This window comes from Bos taurus, chromosome 18, assembly GCF_002263795.3.
Source record: "Bos taurus isolate L1 Dominette 01449 registration number 42190680 breed Hereford chromosome 18, ARS-UCD2.0, whole genome shotgun sequence".
NCBI lineage: Eukaryota > Metazoa > Chordata > Mammalia > Artiodactyla > Bovidae > Bos > Bos taurus.
This window is the reverse complement of record NC_037345.1, coordinates 8,737,562-8,761,336: the sequence shown is the minus strand read 5'-3', so window position 1 is coordinate 8,761,336 and position 23,775 is coordinate 8,737,562.

Below are 23,775 nucleotides of genomic sequence, written 5' to 3'. Positions count from 1 at the left end.
GATGGGCATATAGCAATTGAACAATAAATAGTTCATGAATTCTGGATTTAAATTCAACTCTGATATCTGGCCTCTAGGAAAATCAATCTTCCATTCAAATTCCATTCACTCTCTCTGGGCTTTCCTAGAATTGAAGTGGAAATAATTTGTGGTTCTCCTTGGTTCTTCACCTTCAGAACTCTGACTTCTCCTCTCTTCATCTCCTTCCACTCCTGGAAGGGCCTGTATAGCACTTCCAGGGTTTTCTCCTCTGGTCAATCTGTTTGAATTGTGCTCATTAACTAGCTTTTAAACCTGGTCCTATTTCTTAGTTCTTCAGTCATATCTATCCAATTTCCTGTATACCTAGGCCACCTTTTGCTTTATTTCCACTCTCTGGTCTACTCTTTAACTCTCTCTAACTCAGCAAGGATGAAGCTTAGTATGTGCACTAGTTAAGGAGAGACCTAAAGATGCATCTAGGCACTGCATGGATTTTTATATGGACAACGATTTTAAGAAACCTCCAATGTGAGTTTTTGTGCATCTAAACATGACCTATGCCCTTCATGCTACTCAAAGTGTCCCTTGTCCCCTGGACAGTGACACTCCACTACCTCCTCTTCTAAAAAAAAAAAAAAAACAAGCCTCCCACCACAGCTGCTCTGAAAGTCATTTTCCAATCAGCTCAGTCTAGCTTTCCTCTCTGGCTAGGTGCTATCAATAGCTCCTTTTTCATCACAGGCTTCTAGGCTTATTTGTTTGTCTGTTTGACCCTGATGAAAGGTAGAAATAAGGGCAGGTTTTCCCAGGGAATTGGGGCTTCCCTGATAGCTCAGTTGGTAAAGAATCCACCTGCATTGCAGGAGACCCCCAGTTCAATTCCTGGGTCAGAAGATCCGCTGGACAAGGGACAGGCTGCCCACTCCAGTATTCTTTGTCTTCCCTTGTGGCTCAGCTGGTAAAGAATCTGCCTGCAATGCAGAAGACCTGGGTTCAATCCCTGGATTGGGAAGATCCCCTGGAGAAGGGAAAGGCTACCCACTCCAGTATTCTGGCCTGGAGAATTCCATGGACTGTATAGTCCATGGGGTCGCAAAGAGTCGGACAAGACTGGGCAACTTTAACTTCCCAGGAAATAGTCAACTCCAGTTATTTTTGCACAAGCTACTTAAAGACAATCTTGGTTCATATCTTGGCTACATTTGAAGGAAGGAAGGAAAGAATATTGCTTGCTTCACTCTTATTGTGTGCATCATTGGAGGTATGAGCAGATCAATAAATAATATCAAGTTCTAAGAATGTAGTAGGAAACAAGACAAGGAAGACAGACAAATAGAGATCAAAATACCAGCATTATCATTATTACTGATAAAAACTGATTTGAGAATTTGGCTTGATGTTTGGGTACAAATGGACTTGCTAATATTACTTCTCAATTAGGCAAATTTATCCACCAATCACAGGCATCAATACACCACTGTGCAACCCTCTAGAACCCTACCCGCAGGGGCTGCTTCTGTAAGTTTGCAACATGTGTCAGTATCCCGTAGAATTGAGACCGCCAAGAAAGATGTGAGTTAAGTAGCTTTAGTTCTTTCTCCTATCAGAAAATGCGAAGAATGTGATGATTATTATGACAAAGGAAATCTGCCACAAAAACACAAAGGCAGGGGAATGGAGAGTCTCTCCTTAGGGCAACCACTCAAATCTGTCAAAGCATCCACCAAAGTCCCTATTTATGGTGCAAAGATCTGATAGCTCAGGATGAGTGAGTGACTGCGAGTTTACCTTTTCATATTGTTATGAAACCATATTTGAGGACTTGTCCAAGGAGCAGCGGCTGCACGGGGAGGGTCAGAGGAGCTACTCCACATTCAAGGTCAGGAGGGGCGGCCATGAGGCTACCCTTCACGTGAGGCTACCCCTCGTCCAAGGTAACAGAAACCCAAGTAAGATGGTAGGTGTTGCGAGAGGGCATCAGAGGGCAGACATACTGAAAGCTTAATCACATTAAACTAGCCAATCTGATCACACGGACCACAGCCTGTCTAACTCAATGAAACTAAGCCATGCCATGTGGGGCCACCCAAGACGGGAGGGTCATGGTGGAGAGGTCTGACAGAATGTGGTCCACTGGAGAAGGGAATGGCAAACCACTTCAGTATTCTTGCCTTGAGAACCCCATGAACAGTATGAAAAGGCAAAATGATAAGATGCTGAAAGAGGAACTCCCCAGGTCAGTAGGTGCCCAATATGCTACTGGAGATCAGTGGAGAAATAACTCCAGAAAGAATGAAGGGATGGAGCCAAAGCAAAAACAATACCCAGTTGTGGATGTGACTGGTGATAGAAGCAAGGTCTGATGCTGTAAACAGCAATATTGCATAGGAACCTGGAATGTCAGGTCCATGAATCAAGGCAAATTGGAAGTGGTCAAACAGGAGATGGCAAGAGTGAATGTCAACATTCTAGGAATCAGCGAACTAAAATGGACTGGAATGGGTGAATTTAACTCAGATGACCATTATATCTACTCCTGTGGGCAGGAATCCCTTAGAAGAAATGGAGTAGCCATCATGGTCAACAAAAGAGTCTGAAATGCAGTACTTGGATGCAATCTCAAAAATGATAGAATGATCTCTGTTCATTTCCAAGGCAAACCATTCAATATCACAGTAATCCAAGCCTATGCTCCAACCAGTAATGCTGAAGAAGCTGAAGTTGAATGGTTCTATGAAGACCTACCAGACCTTTTAGAACTAACACCCAAAAAAGATGTCCTTTTCATTATAGGGGACTGGAATGCAAAAGTAGAAAGTCAAGAAACACCTAGAGTAACAGGCAAAAATGGCCTTGGAGTATGGAATGAAGCAGGGCAAAGACTAATAGAGTTTTGCCAAGAGAATGCACTGGTCATAGCAAACACCCTCTTCCAACAACACAAGAGAAGACTCTACACATGGACATCACCAGATGGTCAACATCGAAATCAGACTGATTATATTCTTTGCAGCCAAAGATGGAGAAGCTCTATACAGTCAGCAAAAACAAGACCAGGAGCTGACTGTGGCTCAGATCATGAACTCCTTATTGCCAAATTCAGACTTAAATTGAAGAAAGCAGGGAAAACCACTAGCCCATTCAGGTATGACCTAAATCAAATCCCTTATGATTATACAGTGGAAGTGAGAAATAGATTTAAGGGACTAGATCTGACAGACAGTGTGCCTGATGAACTATGGACAGAGGTTCGTGACACTGTACAGGAGACAGTGATCAAGACCATCCCAATGGAAAAGAAATGCAAAAAAGCAAAGTGGCTGTCTGAGGAGGCCTTACAAATAGCTGTGAAAAGAAGAGAAGTAAAAAGCAAAGGAGAAAAGGAAAGATATTTCCATTTGAATGCAGAGTTCCAAAGAATATCAAGGAGAGATAAGAAAGCCTTCCTCAGTGATCAATGCAAAGAAATAGAGGAAAACAACAGAATGGGAAAGACTAGAGATCTCTTCAAGAAAATTAGAGATACCAAGGGAACATTTCATGCAAAGATGGGCTCGATAAAGGACAGAAATGGTAGGGACCTAACAGAAGCAGAAGATATTAAGAAGAGGCGGCAAGAATACACAAAAGAACTGTACAAAAAAGATCTTCACAACCTAGATAATCACGATGGTGTGATCACTCAACTGGAGCCCGACATCCTGGAATGTGAAGTCAAGTGGGCCTTAGAAAGCATCACTATGAACAAAGCTAGTGGAGGTGATGGAATTCCAGTTGAGCTACTTCAAATCCTGAAAGATGATGCTGTGAAAGTGCTGTACTCAATATGCCAGCAAATTTGGAAAACTCAGCAGTGGCCACAGGACTGGAAAGTGTCAGTTTTCATTCCAATCCCAAAGAAAGGCAATCCCAAAGAATTCTCAAACTACCACACAATTGCACTCATATCACATGCTAGTAAAGTAATGCTCAAAATTCTCCAAGCCAGGCTTCAGCAATACATAAATCATGAACTTCCAGATGTTCAAGCTGGTTTTAGGAAAGGCAGAGGAACCAGAGATCAAATTGCCAACATTTGCTGGATTATCGAAAAAGCAAGAGATTTCCAGAAAAACATTTACTTTTGCTTTATTGACTATGCCAAAGCCTTTGACTGTGTGGATCACAATAAACTGTGGAAAATCCTAAAAGAGATGGGAATACCAGACCACCTGACCTGCCTCTTGAGAAACCTAGATGCAGGTCAGGAAGCAACAGTTAGAACTGGACATGGAACAACAGACTGGTTCCAAATAGGAAAAGGAGTACATCAAGGCTGTATATTGCACCCTGCTTATTTAACTTATATGCAGAGTACATCATGAGAAACGCTGGACTGGAAGAAGCACAAGCTGGAATCAAGATTGCCGGGAGAAATGCCAATAACCTCAGATATGCAGATGACACCACCCTTATGGCAGAAAGTGAAGAGGAACTAAAAAGCCTCTTGATGAAAGTGAAAGAGGAAAATGAAAAAGTTGGCTTAAAGCTCAACATTCACAAAACTAAGCTCATGGCATGTGGTCCCATCATTTAATGGGAAGTAGATGGGGAAACAGTGGAAACAGTGTCAGACTTTATTTTGGGGGGCTCCAAAATCACCACAGATGGTGATTGCAGCCATGAAATTAAAAGACGCTAACTCCTTGGAAGGAAAGTTATGACCAACCTAGATAGCATATTGAAAAGCAGAGACATTACTTTGCCACCAAGGTCCATCTAGTCAAGCTATAGTTTTTCCAGTGGTCATGTATGGATGTGAGAGTTGGACTGTGAAGAAAGCTGAGCACCAAAAAATTGATGCTTTTGAACAGTGGTTTGGAGAAGACTCTTGAGAGTCCCTTGGACTACAAGGAGGTCCAACCAGTGCATCCTAAAGGAGATCAGTCCTGGGTGTTCATTGGAAGGACTGATGCTAAAGCTGAAACTCCAATACTCTGGCCACCTCAAGAGAAAAGCTGACTCATTGGAAAAGACCCTGATGCTGGGAGGGATTGGGGGCAGGAGGAGAAGGGGACAACAGAGGATGAGATGGCTGGATGGCATCACCGACTCAATGGGCATGAGTTTGACTAGACTCCAGGAGTTGGTGATGGACAGGGAGGCCTGGCGTGCTGCGATTCATGGGGTCACAAAGAGCCGGACATGACTGAGCGACTGAACTGAACTGAACTGACTGATGAGGTATTGTGGATTTGTTTAGCTTCATCTGGGATCAAGACAAGCTTTCCTTTAGCATTTAAATTAAGTCAGAAGGCTTGGAAGTGAGTATACTGGTTTACTTGGATTCCCTGATTAGGAAGAAATTCTTTTTAAAAAATTTCAAGCCAGATTCAAATGACAGACTTTATAAAGAATTCATCCATTTATTTTGCTGCTGCCATGAGCACACTAAGCATAATTTAATCTTTCTTTGATGATTCATGGTCTTTGAATCATTATTTACATCAATTCTAACTGTTTGGTACTGGATACACAGAAACACTAGAAACAAAAATCGGATTGAAGGGTCCCTAACCACAAGACAAACTGTGGCTGACCAGAAACCTCTCTGATGAGGTCAGTCTCTTTAAAATACATTTGAAAGATGATAGGAATGCATTAGAAATGATGATAGTGGTGCTGGCTGTGATAAGCACTTACTATGTACCAAACAGAATCCTAAGCACTCTATGTGTATTAAATCATTGACTCTCAAGTCCTAGGAGGCAAGCATTATTATCTCCATTGTACAGATGAGGCAAATCAGGTTCAAAGAAGTTAACTAACCTGCCCATGGTCTCACTGCTATAGGAAATAGGACAGCCAGGATTTGCCCTTGAACTATGTAGTTCTGCCTGCAATGTGGGAGACTCCGGTTTGATCTGTGATTTGGGAAGATCCCCTGGAGAAGGAAATGGCAACCCACTGCAGTATTCTTGCCTGGAGAATTCCAAGGACAGGACAGTCCATGGGGGTCACAAAGAGTTGGATACAAGTGAGCGACTAACACACTGTGTAGTTCCAGAGCCTTCACTCATAACTGACGCTAAAACAAGGGAAAATGCGGACAGGAGTACTGAACTGGAAGAACATGACAGGAGTTAGGCCCTCACTGCGCTGTAGTGAAATATGCTCAAACCTTCCATCCACAAACTCAGAAACACACACACACCCTTATCAGCTATAATCAAAGTAAAAAGGATGAACCGAAGAAACACACTTACTGCTTGGGGCACATGATACAACATTAACCAACAGCAAAGAGAAAGTCATATATCTCAACTTCTGTTGTATTTCCATCTTTCTTTATCAAGGAGAATGATCTTTAAACTCAGGAGGGTTGAATAAATGTAGTTTAGAAGGAATTGAAGTATGAGATAAGTAAGGTGATAGCAAGAGACCATCTTGCTGTTTTAAATGAGTTCAAGTCTGCAGGCCTAAACGAATTACATCCCAGAGTATGGAGAGACTTCGCAGATGTAATCTAAGAGTCACTGTCAGTAATCTTTAAGGGATCACAGAGACAAGGAAAGGCATCAGGGCAATGGAGCTAGAAAAACAGCGTTCCAATCTTTCAACATGAGAAAAAAGGTGTACTCCATGATGTATACAGATTTTCTCCAATCATGTAAGATACTGTTTTCCCCTATTGTACTCTGAGCACCTTGCTTTATTTTTCTGCATAGTTCTTGCAGTTAGTTGATGTCACACTATACATTGGGCTTTCTTTGTGGCTCAGCTGGTGAAGAATCCACCTGTAATATGGGAGACCTGGGTTCGGTCCCTGGGTTAGGAAGATCTCCTGGAGGAGGTAAAGGCTACTCACTCCAGTGTTCTGGCCTGGAGAATTCCATGGACTGTCTAGTCCATGGGGTTGCAAAGTCAGACACATTATACATTACAGCTCTTACTATTACCTGACATCGTATTATATACACTGACACTGTATTTTACATACATATGAGGTGTCTCTATGTGTGTATGTATGTATTTATGTACATATGTCTATCTTGTCCTCTTGCAGAGTCAACAAATTCTATGTGAATGAGGTCCTAACATTTTATGGTAGCCCTGCACTTTTGAATGACAGCTCCATGAGGGCAAGGATTTCACTGACTTTTTTTTTTTTTTTAACCACTATAACCCCAATCACTAGAATAGTACTAAAACACAGCCATCCTCAATAAATATTCATTTCTCAATAATATTTGATTAATTAATGGATGTCAGGCTACAGAATGGTCTCTAGAAGTTATATGGCTCTGTTCTTAGCCCTATCCAAAATATTAAATTTGACTCAGATGAGGAGAGAGAAAATAAGAGAATTGGTTCCAAGTCCGGTCACAAATAATTTATTATTATTAATACCAAAACCATCGCCTACTCAACAATAGGTACTTACATTATTGTAAATGCTAACAATAAACCTAAGAGGTAGAATTTATTATCATCTTCATTTTAATATGAGAAAACTGGGCTTGGGAAATTCAACATGCCAACATGAGACAGCAGGTACAGGAAGCTGGGATTAAAAACCCAGATTGTCTCAGTGCAAAGCACATGCTTTTTTACAATAATATGATAATACTTATGAAAACATGGGGAAAAAACTACCTGAACTTGTAGCTGACAGGAAAGCTGGTATTAGATGAAAAAACTCAAGATTTTACAAGAGTTTGACATATTTGAATGGCAGGTCAGAATTCAAAAAACATGCAAAGGTGAAGTCCCCTGTGCCAATTTTACGAACCCAGCACACATGCACAGGGCGCCGGGAGGAAGGGATAGGGGGCGCTCGTTTATCTGAAGCAGACCAAGAGGCACCAATTGACCACAAGCGCAAGGCAAACCAACATTAAGATGTGGCCGTCGAATGAACTACAATGGTATTAAACTGTATTATTTGAGACTTTTTAAAGCAAGAGGGACCCAGTTCTATTCTGCAGAAGTTAGACGAGGAAAGCCACAGTCAAAGTAGGGTATTAAGGCCACTAGAATAGTGAAAATCTTGTTATGAACGGACAGATCAAAGGGCTTGATGAAGCCTGGGAGAAAAGAGACTTGTGGGGATAAAATAACAATTTGCCTATCTGAAAAGGACCATCACAATAAACAGGAGGACCTTCTCTGTTGATCTGATGAACCAGGTTTAACTAAAGATACAAAGAAGTTTACTAATAATGAGATGCCTTCTGAGCTATGAACTGCCACTCTGTCAGGGGAGATATTCAAGCAGAGGCCATCTGACAACCTGGCCCAGATACTTTAGTATCTACTCAGTGAGGTATGAAATATAGTTGGCTTTCTGTATTACCATTCATTCACCTCCTTCTGCATAGAGTGACATTATTTTCTTAACCCCAAACCAAGACCTGTGGTCCTAAGAAGACTGTGTTTCAAAGACAGTCCTGCAGATATAGTGCTATTGGCTACCAAAACAGTGAGTCTCTAGGAGATATCAATGATGGAAACAATGGGGAAAATATCTGAAATGAGGACTTTCCTAGGGAAAGGAATTTGTAGAACCACTCTAGGGCAGGAATTTTCCTCTCCTGGAGTTCAGTTCAGTTCAGTTGCTCAGCCGTGTCCGACTCTTTGCAACCCCATGGACTGCAGCACACCAGGCTTCCCTGTCCATCACCAACTTCTGGAGCTAACTCAAACTCATGTCCATTAAGTCAGTGATGCCATCCAACCATCTCAAGCTCTGTCACCCCCTTCTCCTCCCGCCTTCAATTTTTCCCAGCATCAGGGTTTTTTCAAATGAGTCAGTTCTTTGCATCAGGTAGCCAAAATATTGGAGTTTCAGCTTCAGCATCAATCCTCCCAATGAATATTCAGGACTGATTTCCTTTAGGATGGACTGGTTGAATCTCTTTGCAGTCCAATGGACTCTCAAGAGTCTTCTCCAACACCACAGTTCAAAAGCATCAATTCTTCAGTGCTCGGCTTTCTTTATAGTCCAACTCTCACATCCATACATCACTACTGGAAAAACTCCTAGAGTACTCATTTTTCATTCAGATAGGCAGAAACTCTTGGTTGGCATTCACTTGCTTTTTTCTTAGTACAGCAAGTTTTCTTGAACTGTGGCCTCTTCTTCCAAAAACTGAGAACAAAAATATAAGTAACTACTTCAGTTCATTTGTACTTAGAAAATCAAGAAGCTCTCAGAAAAGTTTCTTAGAATATAGTAAAAGTCCAGGCCCTCCTATAGAAGCTATGCCAGTGTTAGGGGAAACACTGACTGAAACCACTCACCCAGGCAACATAATATTCAGCAATGTAAGTTATTTTATAGCAGGAAGTCCTGGTAAGGAACCCAGAACTAACAAGCTACCCCCAACCAGAAGAATTCGGGAAAAATCAAAAGGAGATGTCACATGTCCTACCATACTCCCAGAAGCCTCCTCAATGGAATCCATCTTGGCTTAGCAAGGCGTATACCACCAGGAAGGACCCTGAGTCAGAATGATTGGCCAGAGACAACCCAGAAACTAATCCCATCACCATAAAACCCAAGACTGTGAGCCACGTAGCAGAGCAGTTCTCCTGGGTTCCCTTACCCTCCTGCTGTCTGCCCAGGCTCCCTTTCCCAATAAAGTCTCTTGCTTTATCAGCACATGTGTCTCCTCGGACAATTCATTTCCGAGTGTTAGACAAGAGCATGCTCTCAGACCCTGGAAGGGGTCGCCCTTCCTGCAATACCAACACTTCCCTCATGGCATCACTTCTGCCTTTGTGGGAATGCTCTATTCTGTGCAGCTAATCCAAGTTGCAAACTATCCTGGTTCCTCCAGCCTGGACCAAAGAGCCTCCCAACCAACTCTCCACCTTGGGATTCTTGCTCCAGATGTAGGTGGGGCAAAAGAACTCCCACCCCAACCCTTGGCCAAATCTGGACTCTCTATCTTGGAATTACAATACTATCTTTTAATACCAGATAGCATTCACTGAGCTGGTATCAGCCATTTCCTATTAGACACAATGTTCTTTTCAATAGACTACTTTGTTTCCCACTGACAGTCATTTTTCACCCTGCATGGCAGAATTTCAAAGCCAAGAATCCTGTATTACACAATAAACAAACAAAATTAGACTCAAAATTGCCTTTTTTGATTTTGATATATTAATCAACTCTTTAGGAAAGCTTCTAAACATTTTCAATTACATCAAAAACAGGCTGGCAACATTTTCCAACTTTAAAAAAAAAAAAAAACAGGCTTAGTTAAAGGTTTGTTTTCTATCCCATAGACACTGTATATTACATATCTGCAACTATTTCTGTTTTAGGACAGATTGATTAATAGCATCAGCTCTAAAATCCCAGCATGTCCACAGGGGGTAAAAAGTATTTCCGTCTGTGATCTTTATGAACCAAGGCAGATATATCTATTTTGCTGTGTTTGCTTCTTCCTTCAGCAGCAGCCTCAGATACCTGCACCTCTCGGAGACTATAGGCTTCACTGTTGCCATTAAATGCTAATTGTTGGTCAGGTGCACACTCTAGTGATAGAAGGCAAATAGTGGGTTAAATGAGCCCAGGGCAAAGAAGTCTTGATATGCCGAAGGCCTGGCCTCCCTCCTGTACTTGACATCTACCTTGACTGCGCAGGAAAACTGGCATTTGAACTAACAATGAAAACATCCTAAAAAAAAACAAAACAGGAAATATGGTATAGTTGACAGGGATATACCTGACAGTATGTGTTTAATATGGGCAATTATGTGTTTAATAAATTAGATGACAACAATAGCTGCTGCTGCTGCTGCTGCTGCTAAGTTGCTTCAGTCGCGTCCGACTCTGTGCGACCCCAGAGACGGCAGCCCACCAGGCTCCCCCGTCCCTGGATTTCTCCAGGCAAGAACACTGGAGTGGGTTGCCATTTCCTTCTCCAATGCATGAAAGTGAAAAGTGAAAGTGAAGTCGCTCAGTCATGTCTGACTCTCCGCGAACTCATGGACTGCAGCCTACCAGGCTCCTCCGTCCATGGGATTTTCCAGGCAAGAGTACTGGAGTGGGTGCCACTGCCTTCTCCCAACAATACCTAAAGTGCTAAAATTATGTCTGTTACTTAAAGAAGTGGAAATCATAGGAAGAATGCTACCAAGACAACTGAAATGTTTACACATTCTTCCTAAATGTATTCTTTAAGAAAAGAGCTTAAGACTGCTCCTGCTGCTAATTGCCAAAGTTTTTTTTGTAACCTTTAGAGGACTATCTTGGTGGTGGTGGTGTAGTCGCTAAGTCGTGTCCGACTCTTGCGACCCCATGGACTATAGCCCTCCAGGCTCCTCTGTCCATGGGATTCTCCAGGCAAGAATACTAGAGTGGGTTGCCATTTCCTTCTCCAGGGGATCTTCCCAACCCAGGAATCAAACCCAGGTCTCCTGCATCGCAGGCAGACTCTTTACCAACTGAGCTACAAGGGAAGCCTCAGAGGACTATCTTATCTACTAGTTAAAACTTGCAAGTTATCAGGATTTACTGAATCCCCGCAGTTTGCAGAGTGTGTCACATGCAAGAATACAAAAGAATTAGAATACAGATGATCTGCTGATAAAGGGGGACTACATTATAGGGTAGAAACCAGACAAAAAATTTGCAAAATACATAAAAATACTCTGAAATGTGAAAATGAATATAATCTGTTATGTAATTATTTAGGGGTTTATGTGACCCATAAAGCCTTGGGATTTCACCTCCCTTACTGGCTCAGGCTGTAAAGAATCCATCTGCAATGCAGGAGTCTGCCTGCAGGAGAACCGGGTTTGATTCCTGGGTTAGGAAGATCCCCTGGAGAAGGAAATGGCAACCCACTCCAGTATTCTTGCCTGGAAAATCCCATGGACACAGGAGCCTGGTGGGCTACAGTCCATGGGGGTCACAAGAGTCAGACACGACTTAGTGACTCAACCACACCACTGAAATGAAACACAGGACTTGAAAGCTTTCAGCACTTGAAGGAGTTTCCCCCCAGAGGATGTAGGGGCTATACAAGTAATCACTGCTCTGTCCCGTGATTTTTCTTACACACACACACACACACACACACACACGAGTTTTCTTGGCACTCCTTAATACAAATGAGACGTACTAAGATTTTCAAAAAGACTTATTTCACTTTGTGTAAGATTCTTGAAAAGCAGTCAAGTTTATGGAGTCCAGCACAACAGCTACCCAAACCCCTTGACCCCAAGAAATATTCACATTCTTACTCCCCAAAGGAGCTCAACATGAGGCTGGGGCCTCATAGACGCCATTAAAGACAATTTTTAGGGCCTGTCCCAATATTCCCCCAAATTTGAGATGCCTCTCATCTCCAGCAAAAACTGCACTTTAATTCTCTATAGCAAGATGGGGAGGAAATTTCAGGAGGCCAGAAGATTGAGACTCACATGCTTTTCACTCCCAATCAAATGATACACCAAAATATCTCAATATTACTCATATTACTTCCTGAATTCTACTTAAAAGTGAAAGAATTTTAATTATCCAAGGCTGGTTTCTTTAGGGGCTGAACTGGAGGAAGGTTTCCCAGAAAGTAGACAGAGTCCTAAAAAAGGTTTTGAATTGTCTATGGACAAAAATTAAAAACCCACAGTGACATCCTTTACATCTTCATTTTGCCTTGCATGGAACAGGAAAAAACAATTTCTTCCTAGTCTCTCTTGGAGAAGGCAATGGCACCCCACTCCAGTACTCTTGCCTGGAAAATCCCATCGACGGAGGAGCCTGGTAGGCTGCAGTCCATGGGGTCGCTAAGAGTCAGACACGACTGAGCGACTTCACTTTGACTTTTCACTTTCATGCATTGGAGGAGGAAATGGCAACCCACTTCAGTGTTCTTGCCTGGAGAATCCCATGGACAGAGGAGCCTGGTGGGGGGCCGTCTATGGGGTTGCACGGAGTCGGACACGACTGAAGCGACTTAGCAGCAGCAACAGCAGCCCAGTCTCTCCCTACAGACGTACCTACTAAAATGTACTAGCAAGCAGGTGTTCTCAATTAACAGGCTTTAAGCAGGTATTTCTTAAGCTATATGCAAATGTTTCTCTTTGTCTTCCTTATTCTAAATATACAGCAGCCTGTCTACCAGAAAAGGGGATGGAGGTTTTGTTCTTTAATTAAGAACACTGATCATCCTCTATTAGTCTATTTAACACCAAGAAAAGAAGCCATGCCAAGGGTCCAGGCCCCACCTGGGCACTTTCCTACCGGTCTTTCTGAACAGGCCCATCTATGCAGCTCACTCACAGTTGGCTTTGCCGAGATGACTGATGAAAAACCTAACGGGACACTGTCACCCTTTACTGAGACCCTCTATCATCTACATTCATGGTCTGGTAACATAACAAATCTCTTGATGAAGCCATATGAAAAGTGACTCCCCCTTTACTAGTATAGAAGGGGCATACTACTCTGTCAGGAACTCTACACAGTAAGAGTGTGTGAAGAGACAGTAGCCAAAATGCAGTGTCTTATTCAGTCGTGAAATTAACTGAGGAGAATTTCTTAAAGGTGGTAAGATCTCCCTGTAGACTTGGTCATTCTCCAATTAACCAAATGTATTTATTTTATAAGTCTCCTATAAATTGTAACCCTGGTAATTTATATGAATCAATTAATGCCTATGTCTAGTAATCATCCAAAAGAAAAATTAAACATATTGAAACATATGTAAGTTAATTTTTTGTTTCACTTATCACAACATGAATCTTTTCTCACATATGTTCAGTCTTATCAATGTACAGCTGCTATTGCATGATTCTGTGCTCATGACTTTTAAAAAAGGAGGAAAGTTAATTTTAAGACACCCAAATTAAGCATTTTTGGTAGGAAAACACTATGTCAATTCAAAAGAGATTGCTATGCTAATGGAACAAAAGATCTAGAGCATTCCTTACACTGACAAAAGTAATCCCCTATTCAGGTTGGCCCCCAAATGATGGGCTACCCAAAAGGAAATGAAATTGCAGCAAAATGGGCCCTATGAGGATTAATAATTTTATAATTTAATATTTACATGATCATAACTAAAACATTAACTCCAGGCATAAAGACATGTAACTGGTTAGTACAAGTTTAAATACTTAACAGTTATCAAGACAGAGGTCATTGGCAAGCGAAACCACAAGAGGAGAGGCCCCTGCTATGCCTGATCCTGCTGAGCAATTTTCAGACCTCAGCTCATTCTGGCAGCTACGAGCAAAGAATATACAGAAACCAGAATTATAATTACATGATTTTACATTGTATCAATTAGCATGCTTCCATTGAAAATAGTAAAAGGCTGAGTAAAATTGGTTTCAACAATGCCTTTTATTATATTACAAAACAAGAGGTCCACAGGTATAGTAGCTCCAGGATGAGTTCACTGGGTAACTCAACGTCAAGCAGGAACCTGGCCTTTCTATCTGTCTCCTCTGCCAATGAAAGCATGCTGGCTTGTCCCCTGAGGCTGGTCCTCCTCAAAGTCCTAAGACAGTTTCTGCAATTCCAGGCACTATATAAAGATGGCAACATTAAGAGACAGAAATGTTTCCTTCTATGCATAAATTTTATCCAGAAGCACCCTCCTTCCCAAAGACTCCTCTCAACTCTCATTGGTCAAAACTATGTCACAAACCCATGTCTAAATCAACTACTGGAAGGGCAATAATGAGAATTAGAATGTCTGGTTTCGACTAGTCAAGATTTACCTCCCCGTAACGTTGAGGGTTACTCCAACTTCCCCTAAAGCCTAATATCTGAGGGAAAAATAGGATTCTAATAGCAAGAAACCGTTTTCCTCCAAGGAGACGTATTTTAGGTTAGTGGAGTAGGCAGCCTGAAGTATCTGCTACATACATCTAATAAGAATAGAAACAGACCTTAACTCACCTCACATGGCTCAATGCATGAAGCTGACACGAACGGTTTCACTGACAGTGTCATAGATCTAAGATTAGCCATTGTTGCTGCAGAGGTGTATCTTCATAGAAACTTGCAAAGACATGAATCTCTCTTTAAAAGGCAGTAATTATAATTGAAGAACAAATCATGGCTAAATCCATATTATCTATATGAACCCAGAAAAGATATTTCCTCTTTTATTGAAAAATCAAGGATTCCCTTTACGGGAAATTTCTCTTCCAATGAGTTTCCTGTAATAGTTTCACATTCCAGATGTGCATTTGTAATAAGCTTGTGTTGGTTAGTTGGGCTCAATTTATCTAATGAGCCACTGAAGTGGACAATTCTTGATGTAAATTAGGAATTGTGGCTGCATTAAAAAGTAATTTATTATATAAAGCACTATCTGAATATACTCAGACATACATCATTTAATTTTTTCCTTTCCATTCATTTATTACATGGCCATCTCACACATGGAAAAAATAGCTATCTACTTGTTAAATATGCTCTTTTCTAAAATATTTTATCAATTCTAATGAGAAATAACAGTGATGAAATATTTTTAATGCCATATCAAATATATTTAAGTGATGTCAGGAGTGACAATGTGGCACAACCATAAAGCAATCCACTGTGAGGGAAGAAACATGAATTCTAACAGCATGTCTTCAGTACTCACTATGTGCCAGGCACTGCACTAAGCATTTAACTCACATTCATTTATTTAATCTTCATAATACCCCAACAAACTATGTACCATGGCTATCCCTTTTTCAGGTGTGGAAAGTGAGGCACAGAGAGATGACCCAGCTGGCACAAGGCCACAAAACTAGTAAGTGGCAGGGGCAGGCTGCAGAACTTCAGAGGCAAAACACTTACCATAGTTCAGTATGACCTCTCTAGTCCCAGAACTGCCACTGGTTGCTTAACTTTGTTGGAACCACCGTTTCCTAATGAGTTAAATAAAGAGTTGGGTGGAGATCTTTAAGAAAATTTCTAGCTCTAACACTTAAAATATCATGAAAACTGTAACCTTACAGAATCATCCTCTGTCAAACTCTTTATATTAAAGTTGCATTTATCACAAAACCAAACACCCATGTCTGGATACTTACTTTCTAGTAACAATTGGAAGATAATACAGAGGAAGAAGTAACTAAAAAGCCAATCATGGCATATAAGTCACAGGAAAAATACATCTCCTTGGAGAAATACAGTTGCAGCTTATCAGACCTAAATTCATGCATTTCCTCAGACGCTGGGTGTGAGACCTACCTAGAGGAAAGGTTACACAACTGGGTTTTCTACAATATGGCCTCTAAATTATCTAAAAGCTTCCAAAGCATGTACAACATTTTCTGACATTAGGCAGTGGAAAACTCTTCATCCTTCAGAGCAATAAGCCCCCTTCTGTCTGGACCTCCTAACTTTCACTTTCAAAGGAATTAGAATTGAATTATTTTAAAACATCTCAACAAACATAATTACAAGTACTTGTAAGATTCCTCAAAATAACCTCTTTGGAGTATCCAGACAGAGACACAGAGTAGAGCTATACATTTGCAGAAGAATTAATATTAAATTATTTCTCCAAGCACTGTGAACTACCCGCTAGAGTGACCATTCAGCTTATCTGAAGAGCAAAATTTTAAATCTAAATGATTAAAGTCTCAAATTTTATTTCAGTAACACAACCAGGATTAGACAGTATCTTCTTTCAGTGTGTGAAGTACATGCTGTACTTTTTCACTATGTGTAAATGGGGTCTAAGTTCTGGAAAACTGACAGGGGCATTTTCTTAAAATCTATAGAACTCCTGTTGCTCCCTGACGGGATGAACAGAGAAAAGGAGTACAAAGGATTTCAAAAATTTCAAAACACTCATCTTTTTAAAAAGTTAATTGAATAATTTCAGCAAATTTTTGTAAGCATCAGTTTTGTTTAGAGACAGTTTTCTTTTGGAAAAAGGGCTTCCCTGGTGGCTCAGAGGTTAGAGCATCTGCCTCCAATGCGGGAGACCTGGGTGCAGTCCCTGGGTCAGGAAGATCCCTTGGAGAAGGAAATGGTAACCCACTCCAGTATTCTTGCCTGGAGAATCCCATGGACGGAGAAGCCTGGTAGGCTACAGTCCACGGGGTTGCAAAGAGTTGGACATGACTGAGCGACTTCACCTTCACCTTCTTTTGGATACTCAGTAATATCTCAATTATCCCCAGTAGGTAAAGGATATAACAATATACAGAATACAGAAATAATTTTTGTATCCTACTATGTGGGTTTGTAGGTATTTTGTTATATAGGCTATTTTGCTTTCCTACTGCATTTTTTATGTTAAATAATAAGTTAATTTGTTATTCCTGAACAACAACAACAATTTACCCTGAGAAAGCCCAAAGCATTGTGAATGCCAATGTCAAGTTGTGAAAAATAAATCTGCTACAGTATGCAAGGACTAATCTATAACAACTTTCTTAAAAAGATAGTTTTAGCATGTTTACATATATAATGTAAAATGAATCCCAAATAAAAGTGCTGGGCACTTCTATTCCCATATACTTGTAATTCTGCTGTCCTACATTTATGGAACAGATAAATTAAGAAGAGTTTTATAAGAATTTTCAGCAAGAAAGAAAAGTTAGGTGGCTGGATAACTGCACTTAAAGCCGCTCTTGACACGAACCTTCTGCCTGTCATTTAAAAGTTTCTCATATTAGAAAAGCATGATGTTCTTTTGAGGTTGTTTCTCCCTTTAGGCCTCCAAGCCAGATTCTACAGACTATGGGGGGAAATGAGAGGAATTACTACTTGGTTTTGCCTGAGCTATTAAGTTTATAGTAAAATAAAATAAGGTAAAATATTGCAAAACAAAGTAATTAAAGCTAACATAGACACTAAGCAACAAAAGAGTCAAACAAGTATGAATTGAAATAATAAAACTCATTCTCTAACTGTGAGACCTTCAGATCCAAGGGAAGTGGGACCATCAGTGAAGTGCATGGGCAGGGGAGTCCCAGCACCTAATTTCCAAGCCTGGTCAGCCTCTTCCAAACTCTGGCAAGTTATTTAACTGCTCTAGATCATATTTCTTCATAAGTGAAATGGGAATACCCACTTCAAAGGGTTATGGTAAGAAACAAATAATCTTATTGAAAGAAATTGTCAAAGTGTCTGCACCTAGCCAACCTCTATATGTGCTAACTGCTACTCTTATTAACCCAGGAGTAAGGATTATTCAACTGAGGGACACTATCTGGACAGGATAGCCTGATCTAAAAATGTCTCTCATTTCTCATACTGATATAATTTAAGTTATTCCTTTCATGAATTCTTTTTTGAAAACTTAATTCCAAAAGTAATACACATATATTTTATAAATAAAAAATACTAAAAAATAGGTTAAAAGTAAGAGTCCTATACCTATCTCTAATACCAACTGTGATTATCTTACTTTAAAGGTAACAACTATTCTTGGTTTGATGTATTATATATGTGTCTATGCTTTTACATGTTTAAACAAAAATAGATGTGGTTATTTATAATCCTTTAAAGTAGAAATTGAGTCATGTTATAAAAATTACTCTATTATTTGCTCTTTCACTTAACAACATGTCCAAGATATCCTTCAGTATATGTTACTATATGAAGATTTATGCTGTTGACATAAGTTTAATATTAAATTTTAAATAAGTAGAAAAAATAAATGATGAAAATAAAGAGGCAGCATTCTTTCATCATGTTTAACTTTTAAGAGCAATGATAGCTTTGTAATTACATTGATTTTTAAGTCCTTTACCATTTAGAGACATCTACTGAACATTCAGAAAACGAAGATCATGGCATCCGCTCCCATCACTTCATGGGAAATAGATGAGGAAACACTGGAGACAGTGTCAGACTTAATTTTTTGGGGCCCCAAAATCACTGCAAATGGTGACTGCAGCCATGAAATTAAAAGACACTTACTCCTTGGAAGAAAAGTTATGACCAACCTAGATAGCATATTCAAAAGCAGAGACATTACTTTGCCAACAAAGGTCCGTCTAGGCAAGGCTATGGTTTTTCCTGTGGTCATGTACGGATGTGAGAGTTGGACTGTGAAGACGGCTGAGGGCCGAAGAATTGATGCTTTTGAACTGTGGTGTTGGAGAAGACTCCTGAGAGTCCCCTGGACTGCAAGGAGATCCAACCAGTCCATCCTGAAGGAGATCAGCCCTGGGATTTCTTTGGAAGGAATGATGCTAAAGCTGAAACTCCAGTACTTTGGCCACCTCATGAGAAGAGTTGACTCATTGGAAAAGACTCTAATGCTGGGAGGGATTGGGGGCAGGAGGAGAAGGGGACGACAGAGGACGAGATGGCTGGATGGCATCACTGACTCAATGGATGTGAGTGTGGGTGAACTCCGGGAGTTGGTGATGGACAGGGAGGCCTGGCGTGCTGCAATTCATGGGGTCGCAAAGAGTCGGACACAACTGAGCGACTGAACTGAACTGAACTGAAATATTTGGGCTTCCCTGATAGCCCAGTTGGTAAAGAATTTGCCTGCAATGCAGGAGACCCTGGTTTGATCCCTGGGTTGGGAAGATCCCCTGGAGAAGGGAAAGGCTACCCACTCCAGTATTCTAGCCTGGAGAATTCCACGGACCCATGGGGTCACAGAGTCAGACACGACTGAGTGACTTTCACTTTCACTGAAATGTTTACCAATAAATTATATCATACCTAAGATTGGCTTCAAAATAACTGGAAGAGGGATAGAGAGAAGGAAAATGAGGGGACAAAAATAATACAAGATCGGCTATGAATAAATAATTAAGCTGGTTGGTGAGTATATGAGTGTTTTTATTTTTCAGGACATGTGAGATCTTAGTTTACCAACAAAGGATCAAACCTGCATCCTCTGAATTGCAAGGTGGACTTTCACCTACTGGATCACCAGGGAAGTCCCTGTATGAGTCTTAATTAAACTACTCTCTTCTCTGTATTTTTAAATATTTTTGAAATTTTCCATATTAAAAAATTTAACATTTTTCGATCCTTAAAATTTAGCTGCTAAATTCCAAACAGCTATGAATTTAACTTACAGTAATTAATTTCTGATTAGGTAATTTAATCAACAAAACCAATGGTTCCCAACACTCATCCCCTAAGCAACACAAACAAACTTAGCTTCCTCATAGTCTGAATGTTGCTGTAAAAATCCAAATACAATAACCAGCCCAGAGAAGCAATATTCACTAGTGTTATGGGAGTATTTATCGACAAGTGTAAATTATAAACTATTATAATTATTGCTTTTTAGAGTTAATGACAGACAAAAGTGTTTTTATATTGAAACTTATATTGAAACTGGAGCAGCTGGATGAAAATAGAAAAACAGTTCTTTAGTCTATGTATGGCAAGAAAAAGAAAAAATGAAGAAGATAATGCTGTGTGCTCTACTCATCCAGATAAAAAGATACAATGTTTTTATCTTTCTGGTGTACTCACCAAAGCTCTGCCCGCCCTGAAGCCAAGAGGAGACCTTGGTATGTCACTGGAGTAGAATACTTTTTGAATCTTTGGTTTGTATTTTTCTCTACATACACCTCAATAGTTTCAAGAAGACAGACAACCCCTTAATGTCTTAAAGTCCACAGAACACAAGCTGCATGGATTCTACAGTTCTTCCTGACTCTTGGAGACTCTACACTCACTGAAGCCGTACATCCATGAGGCCTGACGCCAGATGGGATAGCCAGAGTACCTTCTAAGGCAGCAAAAGGTAAAAGGAAAAGTTTTCTCAGTATTGGAAAGAGGTCAGAAGGATTCAGAAGGTCTAGTGAGACATAGAACATGGCAGGACAAGAGGGTGTCTGTGTGGTGCACCCAGAAAGATTGAATGCTTGGCCCCCTGGTCCTTTCAAAGATTCCTAACACCAAGCATGGACTACAAACAGTGGTAAAACAGAGTCTAGTGGACCTAGCTAGCTGGACCATGGCATCTCCAGTGAGGTCCAATGATCAATTCCAAGAGCTATGATCTTCGCTATGATTTGGCACCAGTTAAGAACCTGAACCAGAGTCTCCTGCATTGCAGGCAGATTCTTTACCAACTGAGCTATCAGGGAAGCCCATCCCTGGTTGCGGAAGATCCCCTAGAGAAGGGATAGGCTACACTCTCCAGAATTCTTGGGCTTCCCTTGTGGTTCAGCTGGTAAAGAATCCAACTGCAATGTGGGAGACCTGGGTTGGGAAGATCCCCTTCTGGCCTGGAGAATTTACAGTCCATGGGTCGCAAAGAGTCAGACGTGACTGAGCAACTTTCACTCACTCAAGAACCTGAATTTTTGCACAATGTTTGGGACAGGAGAGTACTACACAAATATTTAGATTTAATTCCTGCCATCCCAGAAGTATGATGAGGTTTTACTTAGATCTGGGTTTAAGTGACTTCAAATAAAATAAATATGTGCAATAGTTTTTGCAGATCTGTGAATTCTGTTTAATTCACACAGATGACTTCATTTAAAAAGCAATCACGCCAATAAAACTGGCTATGAAAGCAACCCGCATCCACACTATAATGATAATCATCTTTCACATCTGCACAGTTTTGTACATTTGGTAAGATGTTTTCACGTGTTATCTCATTTGATCCTCACAGGGTTAAGAGGGTTCAGTAGCTCTTAAACTGTTGAGAGTAGATGGTGCAGGAGCAAATGACTTATTGGAAGAGAAGATTTTCTCCCAGGTATCTGGTCATTAGTTATTTCCTTTGCTCAGCTGCATTCTCTCTCTCTCAGAATAAGAGGAAAATTTTATTCAACTCTTCCATTAAAAACATCTGTGCAAAGTTTTAATTTCTCAGATGAATTTCACAGAACCCAATGAGGATGATTTCTTAAGAGGTTGCAATTTAGGCTGCCACCCAATGGTGGTAGTAAGTCATGGCCAAACCTTCTCATGATACAGAAAAACAGAACAAAACAAACACTCACAGGCACAGCCGCCAAAGAAAAAAGAGATTATACCACTTTGCAATGCCTTCTTACTATCAGAAACAGATATCTTTCTTAAAGTTAAAACTATTTAACAGACATAAAGTTTATTTAGAGAGTATGTTTCTATTTCGAACTTTCAAAGCCAAAGGATTTCACAGAAGTTGCCTGTGAGGAGTGGGAGTTCGGGGAACGAAGCAGGTAAGGTTTTTATGTCTCTACTTAGAGCATTTGTATATTTTTGTATTGGTTACAATAAAATGTATTACTTTTATAACACTAATTTGAAAACTAGATAGTTTTTAATCAGAGGAATCTAATATCTAATTCAATTATTTTCCTCTTTATCACAAAACATCATTGCTGATTCTCTTTTCAGGAACTGAAAAAAGAATACCTTCATTTCTTTAATAGTTCACTTCTGTCATGAAAAACCCTGCCCTGGCTTGTCCACGTCCTCTAGGCCAGGAATTTCCAACTATGGCAAGAATACCAGAGAAAGACTCAGAATGAAAATTTTACTCTCCATCAACCTACACCATCTGGTGAGTGTACAAGGCTAAATGCATTTGCCATCACTTTTTCAGGCATACTCAGAGCAAACAGGTAGAAATCATCTAGGAAAGCGGGTGGGAGGCGGGGGTGGGAATTGTTTCGTTTGTAAAGTTGTAACAGGAAACATTTCTCCAAAAGGCAAAAATGCATTTTAATGTCTGTAAAACTTACTACAGATAGTAAATAAAATAACAATAGCTACAAACATAACTTTCTTTGTAAGAAAAACAATGGGCTTTTTATTTTTGCAGTGTGGGACTCATATTCTTAAGAGTGACAGAGGGATATAAAACAGTGAAAGCCACTGATTTGGCTTGGTTCAAAGTCCCAGCAGCCTCCTTTTCAACTACTGGCTTTGACTTGTATAATTTTTTTCACGAGTAAGAACTTGTCATAGGTAAAGAGAAAACCATTTAGTCTCTCCAGCCATCTGTTTTAACTTTTCTTTTGTTCTTCCTTATTATTAGTAAACACACAATTTTCCCGTGAAGAAAATAAACACCCATCTTAACTGTGTCTTGACTTCTACCACCATAACATGTTCCCCCAACAATTCATTCCCACATTCTTTTTCCCTCTGTGAAACCTCTCCATCAAATAAATGTCTTCCAGGTTTAGACTTGGTAGCTTCATATGCATAAATTTGATCATATTTTTAAATATTTTGTCTTCTCAATCCCCATAGCAACTGGCTTCTTTAGAAACTTCCACAGAAAGTCCAAAGATATCATTATCTTTTAACTGAACAGAATATTTTGAATAGAATTAGTTCAGGAAAATAAGGTGGTTTCATTACTATATCCCTGGCCTTTCGTTTCTCTTTTTTTTTTCTTTTGTAAAACAAAAATTTTAATGTCAATTTTGCTAGATAGAATTGGTTAGGTGTTCTGGGGCTTATCAGTTAGTTATTAAAGAATGTGTGTAATTTTCAAACATGCTATCTCACCCATTTAAAAAAAAAAAAAAACAGTTTTTCACTTACTGATTTGAGTAAGTATTTATTGAGTATACTAAGAATTGTTTGAAGCTGTGAAAGATTCAGGCAACTATAAAGCTCAGAATTGCCCTCCGGTACCTGCAATCATTCAGAAAACTAAGATCATGGCATCCAGTCCCATCACTTCATGGCAAATAAGATGGGGAAACAGTGGAAACAATGGCTGACTTTATTTTTCTGGGCTCCAAAATCACTGCAGATGGTGATTGCAGCCATGAAATTAAAAGACGCTTACTCCTTGGAAGGAAAGTTATGACCAACCTAGATAGCATATTAAAAAGCAGAGACATTACTTTGTCAACAAAGGTCCATCTAGTCAAGGCTATGGTTTTTCCTGTGGT